Source organism: Stegodyphus dumicola, chromosome 11 (assembly GCF_044657685.1).
Source record: "Stegodyphus dumicola isolate Sdum_Otavi_A_Nest chromosome 11, ASM4465768v1".
Lineage (NCBI taxonomy): Eukaryota > Metazoa > Arthropoda > Arachnida > Araneae > Eresidae > Stegodyphus > Stegodyphus dumicola.
Window position 1 is genome coordinate 142,274,792 of NC_140778.1, and position 14,494 is coordinate 142,289,285.

The following is a 14,494-nucleotide window of genomic DNA, read 5'->3' on the forward strand; positions in this document are numbered from 1 at the left end:
AACTCGAAACAACAATAACTAAGCAACTGAACTCGAAACAACAATAACTAAGTAACTGAACTCGAAACAACAATAACTAAGCAACTGAACTCGAAACAACAATAACTAAGCAACTGAACTCGAAACAACAATAACTAAGCATCTGAACTCGAAACAACAATAACTAAGCAACTGAACTCGAAACAACAATAACTAAGCATCTGAACTCGAAACAACAATAACTAAGTAACTGAACTCGACAACAATAACTAAGCAACTGAACTCGAAACAACAATAACTAAGCAACTGAACTCGGAACAACAATAACTAAGCAACTGAATTCGAAACAACAATAACTAAGCAACTGAACTCGAAACAACAATAACTAAGTAACTGAACTCGAAACAACAATAACTAAGTAACTGAACTCGAAACAACAATAACTAAGTTAACTGAACTCGAAACAACAATAACTAAGCAACTGAACTCGAAACAACAATAACTAAGCAACTGAACTCGAAACAACAATAACTAAGTAACTGAACTCGAAACAACAATAACTAAGTAACTGAACTCGAAACAACAATAACTAAGCAACTGAACTCGAAACAACAATAACTAAGCAACTGAACTCGAAACAACAATAACTAAGCAACTGAACTCGAAACAACAATAACTAAGCAACTGAACTCGAAACAACAATAACTAAGCAACTGAACTCGAAACAACAATAACTAAGCAACTGAACTCGAAACAACAATAACTAAGCAACTGAACTCGAAACAACAATAACTAAGCAACTGAACTCGAAACAACAATAACTAAGTTAACTGAACTCGAAACAACAATAACTAAGCAACTGAATTCGAAACAACAATAACTAAGTAACTGAACTCGAACCAAAAATAACTAAGTAACTGAACTCTCTCCTGCCTTTTATAGTTTTCAACCGGTCGCGAGAAATTTCCGGTACTTTCTGCTTCTCGAGATTTCTGGAAAGCAATAAGAGGATGGAATTATGATTACAGCTAACATAGTAGTCAATTACATTTATTCAATTTCAATGCAAATTACCGAAATAACAATTTGCTCAATGTTAAATGCACATGCCTCTGTATTCTTACTTTTCCGTCATACTTTTCTCTTAAAATTTGTCTCACACTGCATTTCACGGGGAAATACAACAATTTTAATTTTAATTCTACTAAAATTACCTATTAAAATACAAAATTCATAACAATACATTAACATTTATTGAGGATATAAGCTGATTACGGAAAAGATAAAAGGATTAGTAGGCAAGCAACAGTGATTAGGTATGGAAGATTTATTAACATTTTCTTTATTCAAATGAAATTCGCACCGTCTGCTGTAAATTTCGAATAACATTCTATTATTTTTATTAAGGAAATCAAGAAGGAATCAAACTACGAAGGAAGCTGATTTAAGAACACAAATCTGATGCAAAATGTTTAACGTCTATTAAAATGAACAAAAAAGCAAAACATAATTTTAGATGAGCAACTCGTAGCAGTTTATCAGGAGCAAAAAAATGTCAAAAATTACGGAAATTTAATTAGATCGTCACACACCTAATAGTGGGCTTTGTAGTAAGTAATGACTTATCATCATCATTCAGAAACTAACATTTTTGGAAAAAGAGGAAATAAAAAAAAGGGTGAAACAACAAGTGTCTATTGGATTCTGTATTTTGTATAATATAACCCAAAAAGGGCCGAACGGATAAGAAAACTGAACACTCGTATTTCGACCGCATTCGAATTTTAATAAGCGGCAGGTGCTACATATTTTCCCAACTATAGTGGTCGGGTGCCATCAAGTAACCCACTTTTAGATTAGGTTAGGTTAGGTTATTTAATTACGACAAAGCCTCGAGGGCTATCTGCCTAAGGGGAGGGATGCCCTCGTAGAGGGCGTTCTAAGGGAAACAGGCTGGTATACACGTTACACATGGGGAAAACCACGAAAACAGCCATGCAGCCAGCCCGTTCGCGGGATTCGAACCTCAGACCGAACTACCAGTGTTTAGCGACTTTACCGCTCGGCCGCTGGTGGGCCTCCCATTTTTAGAAAGAACATGCAAAAATATTTCATATACCTGATATTTTATAGCCACCAGTAATTATATAACAAAATTTCATTAATAAAATATTTGCTGCTAAGTTTCTTGTTTAGTTTCAGAATGTCAAAGTTTACCGAAAGACCAGTTGTTCTGGTTTGTTGTAAAGTAGCGGTGAAAAGCGGATAAAAACCATATGGGTGTGATTCACCAGCGCCCGAGCGGTAAAGTCACGAAACACTAGTATTTTGGCCCGGTGTTAGTATAACGGAGAAGGAGCAGGCGAAAGGTGCGTTTTGCATGGCTTTACCAATTAGTAACGTGCATACGAGGTAGTTTCCTTACAATTCTCTCCACGATGGCATACCTCCCTTTAGGCAAATATCCTGGAGTACTTTACCACAATTAAACAAACCGAAACCAAGGCATTGAAACGCTACGTCATAAATCAGTAATCACTAACTCAAAAGTGAATCACCATCTTTGTCGCTAATCTTCTGCCAGCATTCAAGTACAAGTACAGTGCACCTCCTATAGAACTGTCATGGTTTCGAGTTGAAGGAATCTGTTAGCCAAGTAGGCTAAGAGAAGCTTCATCATGAAACTCTTTTTCCTGAATGTTGTTAGAAAAAACCGGAAAAGATAGTAATTAGAAAGGGCTACAGCTACCCAACCGGTATAGTGGTTAGCCTCGCTGACTGCCGTGCCGAAGGACTCGGATTCGAATCGGCACTCTAAATATCCGGCGAGCCGAAAGTCCTCTCGTGTGGTTTGATGGAAGGAGAGAGGAGTGAGAGACCTTCGGACTCCCCCCCCCGGAGTATCTCTCCATCAAAATTGGGGGTGGAACTGAGTTAAATGGCTCTGTCAACTGTAAGGTGCTCAAGCTTGTTGCCGACAGGCGTATCTTGCACTCAAGTTCAAGTTCAGCACTCAAAGACCAACTTAATGAACGGCAATAGAATTGAAAACTAAAGATCTTAAAGATATCTTACCTTTGCTTTGAAAAATACCTTTCTCAGAAAGGTCGAAATTCTAATCACTCGTCTGGTTGTAAAAATGGACTGAAATGCCATTTGAAACAAACACGTGCAGATATTGAATTTGCACAACGGCGTTAAATTATTATTATATCAAATACGAATGCAAGCAAGCGTCAGATTACTTCATCAAACTCTGTACGAAACGTATTAAAATCCATTTGCGAAATGCTTTCACTGAATTCAAGATACTATTCTCTATCGTTTGATAACACGGCTGTTGTATTTCTGACAGATTTTGCTTCGCAAATCGCTGAGTTTTGGACACCAATAATTGAGCTATTAATCCTAAAGCATTATTTTCTCCGTCAAGGAAAGCTTTCGACATTCTGTTTGGAAACAAACAGTTATAAACCCACTTACAATGCCAATCTTCTTAAAAGTAACAAAACGTACATTTCAACGTTCTAATTAGATTGTTAGTGTTTCTATTGTTAGAGTTTCTTTTTGACAACGTCACTTTCCTCGTTTTCAATTAAGAACGCATAAACAAGGCTACTCACAGCAAACAATTGGAGTGCAAAACTATAACGAGAATGATTTTCTTCCCAAAATAATGATCAAATATTTTTAGGAAAGTTTTCATCAGTCAAGAATCATAACCGTAACTTTGGATTCTTGATGTTGTTTTTGAAGTGATTTATTTGGGTACTTGTTATGTTAGAATATACACAGATGTGGGAAAACTACCAGGTGTTTGTAAATTTATATGCTTCTGCGTACTTTTTCTAAAGAGGTGAAAGCGTGGTAAACTCAAAGTTAAAGTAAACTTCAGACATGCAAGTTTTTAAAACTGTACACTGAATCACGCATTCTAGTCTTTTTACGTGAGACATCAGACTATGATTCACGCAAAAATTCTGTTATTAATATTTTATTTACTAGTCCATAGCGGCAATTTGCCCAAAAGCACTAGTAATTTCGTTTTGGCATTTTGCGTCGATTCGCGAAAAGCGTTGTTTCGCTTTTCAAATTGTTGCCACCAAATATTATCGAGCTACATTATTTTTAAAGAAATTAAATAATAAAGAATCTGCATGAATGTATGTATGTTTCTCGCATTGTGATAAAACAACGGTACCTATAGACATCAAAATTTTAATAGCGTAAAATTCCATAAAATTTGGGCATGTGGAAGCCCTAATTAGAATTTGAAAATTGTTTTATTATCCATTTCATATTTTGTAACACTTCAACGAATTTTTTTTAATAAATTGAACGATTTTAAATCGAGCAATGGCAACACTGTACGAAAAAAAAAATTTTTTTATTGCCGGCTCGCGAGACTAAATTCTAAAGATATTCTCTTTTCAAAATTATTTTGCGATATTGCTGTTGAACTGAATTTTATGGTTTGAGTACGTAGAACATGATATTTAATAAATAAAGGTAAAACGCAAACGTTAAAAAAACGCCTCTTTGGACGTAATTTAAAATCTGAAACTTTTCAGATTTTTTTTTTTATTATTATTTATTTATTTATTTATTTTTTATTTTGGAACAAGATAAATTACGAATATTAAATAATGTATAGATTGCTCCAAAAATATGGCCGCATTTTAAAAAAAGTCAGCAAATTATTGTATCAGCTTGAGGCTTGCATCCTTGAGGTGGATATTTTTTTGTAAAGTTAGTTCATATTTTCACCGACAGATGGAGCTGTATGATAAATTTAGAGGAAATGTACAAGCATTTTTAAAAGATCCTCAGTGACAGAGAACTTGAGGTGAACTGTTACATTATTAGCGCTATTGGCAATATGACAGCGAATTTTCTGTTTTTATTTCTGGATGGCTCAGCCTAGGTTCAGGGCCGGCTTTAGGCATTTTGCTGTGCGGTGCAATTTGAGAAGCCCTAATAAATAATTAAATATTCCCTACAAGGACGTAATGTGGTGTACACATCAGATTTTTTATTTTCATAACGGCAGGAAACTGACTGAGGTTTACAAAGCGGTATTAGAAGTACTATATGGTGTTTGTTGCTAAACGGAACGCATGTGTCAGAATTGATTTAAAAAATTCCTTCCGGGGATTTTTTGCTTGAAGATGACTAACGTTCCGACTGACTGATTGAAACTGATGATGTCAAAATTAAAGCCAAAGTTGAATAAAATCGTCATATAATTGTGCGAAATATTGTAAAAAGGTTAAATGTATCACGCGCAATTGAAAATCCCATAAGATGTCATGGACTCGTTAAACAGCTCAATATTTAGGTTCTGTGTGAATTGATAGAAATTCACTTAAAACACTGAATCAATATTTGGGATACGCATTTCAAACGAAATGCAGTCGACCCTTTTTACTTCCTTGTACGAAGTAAAAAGGAAGTATTGTAATCGCGAAAAGTTTCAGGCCGCATATTTCAACGAAAATATCCCTTTTGACCGCTATCGAATGCAATTTAACGATGTTTTTGCGTGATATCTGTACGTAAGGACAGAATAAAAGACTCTTTTCCTCCAAAAAAATTATAAAACTGCTTTCAAATGAATTCTGAAGAGAAATTTTCGTAGCGTCTGTACGAACGTATGTACGTACGTACGTACGTATCTCGCATAACTCAAAAACGAGTAGCCTCAAAACGTTGAAATTTTGTATATAAGACTGCTATAACATGTAGATGTGCAGCTCTTGTTTTGGTTGCGATCGGCCGCGCCAAATGTATATAAATATATTTATATATATATACACACTCTGTTACCCGGCTCAGTGATATCAGTTTCTTTACTCTTATATGTTTGTAAATTGTACATTTGTTGCTTTAAAAATGATTGAATTATGTTGTTCTTATCTTCCGGTTAAGGTTTTTATGCCTTTAGTAAATCAGTATGCAATATTTTTAGAATTATCAACAATTTAAAAGTTGTGTAAGTGCCGCTAAGCCTAATAATTTTTTTGATGGCGGCCATTGCTTGTTTACATTTGAAACAGCAGAGTAGTGGATTGGTTGCCAATTTAGAGAAACGTAGCTTCGCAACAACAAAGATAACGCCTTCATTTATTATTGCCAATTAAATCATGCTTAATCCTTTCTGGAATTTTTTCGAGGAAATAAGTGTTTGAGATTTACTTAATTTTTTATAATTTAATTTTTAATAATTAGTAATTTTTAATACTAGTATTTTGAGTTTTTATGTATTTTTGCCTTGTCGCGAAGTGAGAACTGAATTAATTGAATGAGAAATACTCAATCGTCTGTGAAAAACTGTTTCTTTTTTGTTTTGTTTGCTTAATTTCTTTTATACATCGTTCTAGCTTTATTATAGTATTTGAATAGAACATGCGGCAACGATTAGATAATTCTATTCTTTAAATGATATAAATTTTGTGCATTATGAGTTATAATATGAACGAAATATAATACTGTTAAGTGAACCTAGCGCCAGAGTGTCGCTATGGTAAACAAATAGAGTGAATTTTAAAGAATGCGTTTATTCTATTGTGGCTTATGCGCTGTCGGCGAAGTAGATTTAATTCAATTCAATACGGTTAAATGAAATGCAAGAAAAAATACGTATAATTTAATATTCCGTACAAGGAAGTCATGTGGTGTACACATCAGATTTTTTTTAAACAAGTTATCACTAACGATGATAAAAGGATCATCTACAATAACATTAATCGAAATAAATCAAGGTTCAAGCATGATGGATGAATCAGCGCAAATCATATCGAAAGCTAAACTGCATCACAAAAAGGTCACGCTGTCAATTTATTGGGTTTACAAACGTTTTGTGTATTTTCAGCTCCCAAACGATCAATTCGTATGCTTACTCCCAATAACTTATGAAACTGAAGAAAGCAATCAAAGGGAAAAGCCCAGAATTGGCAAATCGCAAAGGAATTTTTATCCATTTGGATAATGCCAGGCTTCACACATGTTTAGCAGCATGTACGAAATAACTGGAGCTCGGTTGAGAAAAGTTGTCGCATCCTGCATATTGCACCGACCTTGCGCCATCGGATTATCATTTATTTTGAAGTTTACAAAACTTCTTAAATGGTAAAAATTTCAGTAATAACGATGACCTCAAATCGCACTCGGTTGAGTTTTCTGATGACATAGCCCAGAAGTTCTACGAACGCAGTTACCAAAAACATGGCAAAAGGTCATCGAACAGCTTGAAAGATTCTCGAATCTTTCGTGAGATTCCATGATTCGAATGCCGCTTGCCTAAAAATGTTATATATTTAAATATGGCAAAGAACATGAGCACTACCTAAGAAATGAGATACGTTTGTACACAACGTTTCCAAGACAAATTGGCACGTATTCCTTGGACACATGAATGGTTTGTTTTCCTGTTGCGCATGAATGGTTCGTATTTATTAAAATCGACCAGGCAGCCATCCGTTCGCTTGGATTCGAATCCAAGCAAAATCGCCCCAGCAGCGGCCGAGCAGTAAAATCGCTGAACACTGGTTGTTCGGTTCGAAGTTCGAATCCCTCGAACGAGCTGGATGCAGGGGCGTTTTCGTTGTTTTTCCCATGTGTAACGTGTGTACGAGCGAGTTTCCCTTAGAAAGTCCACCGTTAAGGCATCTCTCCCATTAAGCAGATACCTCTCGATGCTTGCCGTCATTACATAAAAAAGAACCTCTTACACAGGGGCTCATATTCCTGTGACACATGAATGGTTCATATTTATATGAAAACTAATCAAGCAGCCATCCGGTCGTTTGGATTCTAATCCTAGTCAAAATCGGCCCACCAGCGGTTTTGTAGTTTTCCCCATGTGTGACGAGGCATTTTCCCTTTAAAGGTTCTCCACGAAGGCATCCTTTCCTATAGGTAAATGATCCTAGAATTGCTTTGCCTTAATCAATTAATCTAAACTTTACTTAAACTATTCTAACTACCAGTCTTCAGTCGTTTTAGCCTCTCGGCTATTAAGGAGAATTAAAAGTGCTACATGTAACAATAATAATTATCCTCATATATACAGTTGCATCAAAGTTTGAAGGAAAGCCTTTTTTCTGCAATTTCTTATTAAAAATTAACGCAATTAAAATTAAATAGCAGAATACTAAACTCACCATTAAACTATTCGGAATAGGAAACGCGAAAAATCAATTGAGCCTTCACCCAACCACGTAAGGTCCGGTATCAACTGGACGCGACAACCACTTATACCCCTAGAGCATGCATAAAGGAAAGAGATCATTCCTTGCATTCTCCGCCAATTAAAAAACGATTAATCTAACAAACCCAAATGGTGACAATTTATTATTTACTGCATTCATTAAAGTCATAAACATTGTTAAAAAGACTGTGTGGGATCTAACTCTATTTGCTGTCATAAAGTTCAATAGATCTCACTAAGAAACCTGGCGACTTCTCACACAGGCGTCAAGAATATCATCACAGAAGAATAGTAAAATAATCGTATATTATTCGTCAAACGCTTAACACGAATGCACGTGATTCCTGCTTACAATAACATCGACGTCTTGGGGTGGAACTTAAGACTAGTTTCACAATCAATTCAAAGATAAAGATGTAGAACTGAACTAAAAATTTAATTTAAGGCTAACTAGGATGACTCAACAACCTATTCAGCGATGTACTTATTAAATGGCCAAGAAGACGTATCAGTAACTGAGCACAACCAGCAAGGACAAACTAGTAACATGCGCTGGCTAGCGAAATCACACCCTGAATAAACTACGAGCTCCGTTCGTTTAAATACTATTTTCACTACACTTAAAATTTACATCCTGGCGAGGAAAAGCGAGGGGAAAATGAGAAGTTCAGGAAAGGTACAAAACTTAAAATAATTTGTTACGTAAAATAAGGGAAACCCTATATGTGTTAGGGTTTTCGAAGCCATAAAAGCCAGAAAAACAAGCTTTGTTCTCATTGAGATGTGAAAATGATTATTTTTATTTTAGGTGCACATACTAATCAATTACTTATACCCCGATAGTACACACTGGGAAATGTAATAATTCCTTACACCCTCTCTATGTTTGCTTCTAAAAACAGTTTACTAATCTAGACAGGTTTCGATTTATACGTAAGGCTATTGAGGTAGACAATTTTATAATTTTACAGTTCACTAATGTAGCCAGGTTCCGATATATACGTAAGGCTATTGAGGTAAACAGTTTTATAATTTTACAGTTTACTAATGTAGCCAGGTTTCGACGTATACGTAAGGCTATTGAGGTAGACAGTTTGCTATTTTTACAGTTTACTAATCTAGTCAGGTTTCGATTTATACGTAAGGATATTGAGGTAAACGGTTTTCTAATTTTACAGACAGTTTTTATTTTTATATGTCCAGTAAACTAGACAGTTTTCGAATTATGTGTTTACGTAACGTCTTAAAATGTCGCTCTTTCATGGGTCCCTGTTACATGACTTACCACTAATGGACGGAGTTTAATTCTTGCATGGTTTTATGTCCGTGCGCATGCGCATAAATGTAATGTGATGATTGGAAGCAAAACTTTTATGACATTTTTTCCCCGAATCGAAACGACGACAGAGCTTAATCTTATTGTCACCGCTATTAATGAACAACGCCCATAAAAAAGCAATTACGAATAACTATTCTAATTTTCCCTCCAAAATGCAAAACTAATCTTTCAAACGCATCACCGAAGCATTTAAAGCTTTTAGAAGATTGTTAGATTTTTCTGGTTTCCTGCCAATTTCTCGCTTTTTTCTTGTCATTTTTTCTCTTCGAAATGGATAAAAAAACGACACAATTCCGCTTTTTTCTACTATATATCATGCTTGGCATACAAGAATTTGTTTATATCCGCTCGGTAAAACCGTAATGATAAAAATTTCTCTTCGCCTTATCTAACTTTTACTTTCTTCTTTGAAATCAGCAACTAGAACAAAAACGGATATTCTAATGAATCACATTGAGAACAAGAAGAAATAAGGGAAGATTCCCCCAACCCCATGCATCCTTCCGTTCTTATCTGATTCATTAGCTTTATCGTGTTCTCGAAACCCATACGAATGAAATGGCGCTGAGATAAAACCCAAAAAGATTTCGAATTGGTTTGCTACTTTTTTTATATCACCAGCGCCTTTTTTTTTTTTTTTTTTTTTTTTTTTTTTTTTTTTTTTTTTTTTTCCTTCTTCTTCCAGATAAGAGTCGTTTTGGCTTCGAGCCACACGCTTTTTGTTCTTTTGCTTGTTCCTTTAATTTCCCGCCAAAACGGAGAGGCTGTGACGTCATTAGCGGAAGTCAAATATATCGGAAAGAGATTGGTAAACAGGAATGATTAACTGGTTAATGCGCCGCAGCAGAAGGAAAGACAGACCGGATTTAGAAATGAGTAATTTTTCTGTCTTGATTTATTAACCAGTTGCATGAACCTCATCTTTGCGAACGTCTAATGACGTGTGTTACTGATTGTAAGGAAAAGGGGAAAACTGTGACTTAAATATGATTAGTTCGGAATGAATCTAATCAACATCACAGAATGCAGTATAAGCCACAATTCGTATTTCTAATTACGTATATTTGAAGCTGAACATAAATGTTGACTTATAATACCATCGCAGATTTTAGTAATAAAATTGTAAGGTAAAATCTGCTTAATTATCTAACTGCGCTTGTTTAACATTCCTTTGAGACAATGGATTATTGTCTTCGTAAATAAATAAGAGGCAAACTAAATGCTTGCGATGCGGACATGAGGTAAAACTTAAATTAAAGGTTATTAAAGTAAAGGTTATAAAGGTTTATTAAAACTGACGTCTTGTATCGCAGCTATTAAAATACGCCAAACAGTAGCCGCGGCTATTCGCGAAATTTCTGGATTTCATATATTTAAATAAGGTAAAGGTAAAGTATGGGGGACACCAGCGATGTACCATAGGTCAACTGGTTATATTTAAATAAGGAGCATCATAAAATATAATTTAAATAAAAAATATCTTAATGTTTCTCGATTTTTACGATTTCCTAGAAGGGTTTATTAAGATTTCTCTTGATGAGCTCGGAGTCTACCAGTCTGCTGTTGCCCATACCTGTGCTAATATTTTTTTTAGCCCAAAGAGGCGTTATAATCCGATCAGAAGGGCTATTAGTCTCGAAGTGGCATTTTGTGTTAAATCACTTAAATGCGATGTATCACTTTTCAAACTGTTGCTATCAAATATTATCACCCTTTAAAGAAACTAAATAACGAAGCATTTGCATGAATTTGCATGAACATGGCCCTCCACCCGAACATGGGCACATTTATTACATGGGCACCTGGAAGGGCGAATCTTTAATTTTAAATATGTTTTATTATCTGTTTCATATTTTTTAAACTTAACGGATTTTTGATTAAGAAACTCAGCAATTTCAAAGCGAGCAGCAACAACACACTGTGCGAAATTATTTTTTTTTTTTTTATTTTTTTTTTTTTTAGCTCCAGCGCTCGAGACTGTCTATCGGAAATTCTAAAGATATGCTGTTTTTAAATGTTTTTAGCCCTAAGTGGCGTTAGCCCAAATGCTCTAGAAACGTGTATGTGTGTGTAAATGAAAACCAAAAGCCTCTTTGGGCATAGTATAAAATTTGAAAGCGTTTTTTTTTTTTTTTTACTTTTAATATTAAACATCGTTATCTTCGCACTTTTTTCCCCATTGTTTTCATCTTACTTACGCCATATACAATTAAATGGCAAAATCACAAAAATTCTAAAACTAGTATAACAACATATGTTTAAAATTCCGGATGCAATGTTAAGTGTTTAAGATGCTCTTTTCGCTTTTTGTATGTTAATGAAAAAGAATTAGATGTTGTTGTTGTTTTTATGAAACTATGTGCAATTATTTTATTAATAAAAGAAAATTCCATTGATCTAGGTTACTTATATCAGAGAGGAAAAACCCTTTTACTCTATTTCATTTATCTCAAACTGTTTCAAATCTCCAAATCTTGTCACTTAGTAAATGGCAATCGACCATTAACGGCCTTTACCAATATATGATACTTAACTTTTAAATGCTTGAAGAATCGAGTAAGTTGTATCCAATAATATGGAAGTACTTGTACACATGCTGTGCTAGAACTCAGAGATTACTAGCGACGGAGGCTCCTGTGCCGAAGTCCGTAGAATAAGTAAACTTTGAACAAATGAGGTGCTCGTGTGGCGCCATCTATTAGTAGGGATCAAAACATTTTAGTTCACTGGAGCTCTGGTTGCGCCATCTCTTGCAGGATGTATTGTAAGGCATTTTAAAATTTCATGAAAATTGTTCTTCTGATGAGCAATAATTGGTAAGTAAAATGATGAAAAACACAATTTGCAGTACATTGAAACGTTTCACAAAAGAGTAAAAACTATTTACACACAAAGTCTACCTGCTTTGGCAGGAACAAAGTTTAGTTATAAGATAATTAAGATATAATTATTAATAAGAAGAAAACTAAATTAAGATTGGTGATTATAAGATAATTAATATTATTAATTTACCATAATTAATTTTAATTAAGATAAGTTTTTACAGAATATTGAATGCCAATAACCGTGCGAATTGGCTTATGTGTCAAACGGGCTTAGGATAAATTGACAGTCGCTTACCTCATGGAATTAGCAACATCTGGAGGGGTTACGTGGATGGTAAACGCATGGTAGCATCACGTAACCAAATGAAGTTTTAAAATGGGAAGTTTATAATACAGATTTTTTTAATTAAAAAAAATTTCCTTTTTATTTTTTATTATTTATTGTTTTTCAATAATTTCTACTTCACAGAATAAATAGCAGTATTATCTAAAATTATATATTTCGAATTTCTTCTTTAAAACATAGCTTTTACTTTCATAGGGAATCAAGTTTTGCATCTTTTACATTTGCTTGCAACAAATGGAGCAGCTATAATAATTATCGCAGCTTTTATCTGTTTCAAGTCACTTTTTATTGTGTTAATAATAGCATGGGTTACTGTTCGCAATATCTGAATATCAATAGTTTAATTATAAAATCGACGACATTTGAGTGCGGTTAAGATTTCCTAAAATGAAAATTTTAATAATTATCACAGCTTTTATCTGTTTCAGGTTACTTTTTATTGTGTTAATAATAGCATGGGTTACAGTTCAGAATATCTGAATATCAATAGTTTAATTATGAAATTGACTACATTTGAGTGCAGTTAAAATTATCTAAAATGAAAATTTTAATAATTATCCCAGCTTTTAACTGTTTCAGGTTACTTTTTATTGTGTTAATAATAGCATGGGTTACTGTTCGCAATATCTGAATATCAATAGTTTAATTATAAAATCGACGACATTTGAGTGCGGTTAAGATTTCCTAAAATGAAAATTTTAATAATTATCACAGCTTTTATCTGTTTCAGGTTACTTTTTACTGTGTTAATAATAGCATGGGTTACAGTTCAGAATATCTGAATATCAATAGTTTAATTATGAAATTGACTACATTTGAGTGCAGTTAAAATTATCTAAAATGAAAATTTTAATAATTATCCCAGCTTTTATCTGTTTCAGGTTACCTTTTATTGTGTTAATAATAGCATGGGTTACTGTTCGCAATATCTGAATATCAATAGTTTAATTATAAAATCGACGACATTTGAGTGCGGTTAAGATTACCTAAAATGAAAATTTTAATAATTATCACAGCTTTTATCTGTTTCAGGTTACTTTTTATTGTGTTAATAATAGCATGGTTTACTGTTCAGAATATCTGAATATCAATAGTTTAATTATAAAATTGATGACATTTGAGTGCAGTTAAGATTATCTAAAATGAAAATTTTAATAATTATCACAGCTTTTATCTGTTTCAGGTTACTTTTTATTGTGTTAATAATAGCATGGGTTACTGTTCAGAATATCTGAATATCAATAGTTTAATTATAAAATTGACGACATTTGAGTGCAGTTAAGATTATCTAAAATGAAAATTTTAATAATTATCACAGCTTTTATCTGTTTCAGGTTACTTTTTATTGTGTTAATAATAGCATGGTTTACTGTTCAGAATATTTGAATATCATAACTAAAACAATAATTTCATAACTAAAACAATAGTTACAAAGAATGTCTCGCGAACTGGAGATAATTTTTTTCCCGTACAGTGTTGCCATGCTTGCTTTGAAATCGTTGAGTCTGTTAATCACAAATTCGTTGAAGTGTTACAAAATATGAAATCGATAATAAATATGAAATTTCAAATTCAAATCAGGGCTTCAGCAAGCCCATATTCTATGAAAGATTATTCGCTCGAAAGATAGAACGTTATTCAAATTTTGATGGCGCTAGGTACCGTTGTTTTATCACATTTCGAGAAACATACATAAATTCGTGCAAATTCTTCATTATTTAATTTTTTGAAATATAATACAGGGCTAACATTTGGTGGTAACAATTTGAAAAGTGATTCGCCTTTTATAGTTTTCA

The 14,494-nt window shown here is 33.7% G+C and overlaps 2 protein-coding genes across 2 annotated transcripts in view; one reads left to right on the plus strand and one right to left on the minus strand.

Annotated features, from left to right (window-relative positions):
- Window positions 1–14,494, plus strand: part of LOC118195312 (protein O-mannosyl-transferase TMTC3-like) — a 580,765-nt gene that overhangs the window by 353,349 nt on the left and 212,922 nt on the right. The gene's annotated exons all lie outside the window — the stretch shown is intronic.
- The window catches only part of LOC146994412 (uncharacterized), a 72,297-nt gene that overhangs the window by 26,578 nt on the left and 31,225 nt on the right, over window positions 1–14,494 (minus strand). The gene's annotated exons all lie outside the window — the stretch shown is intronic.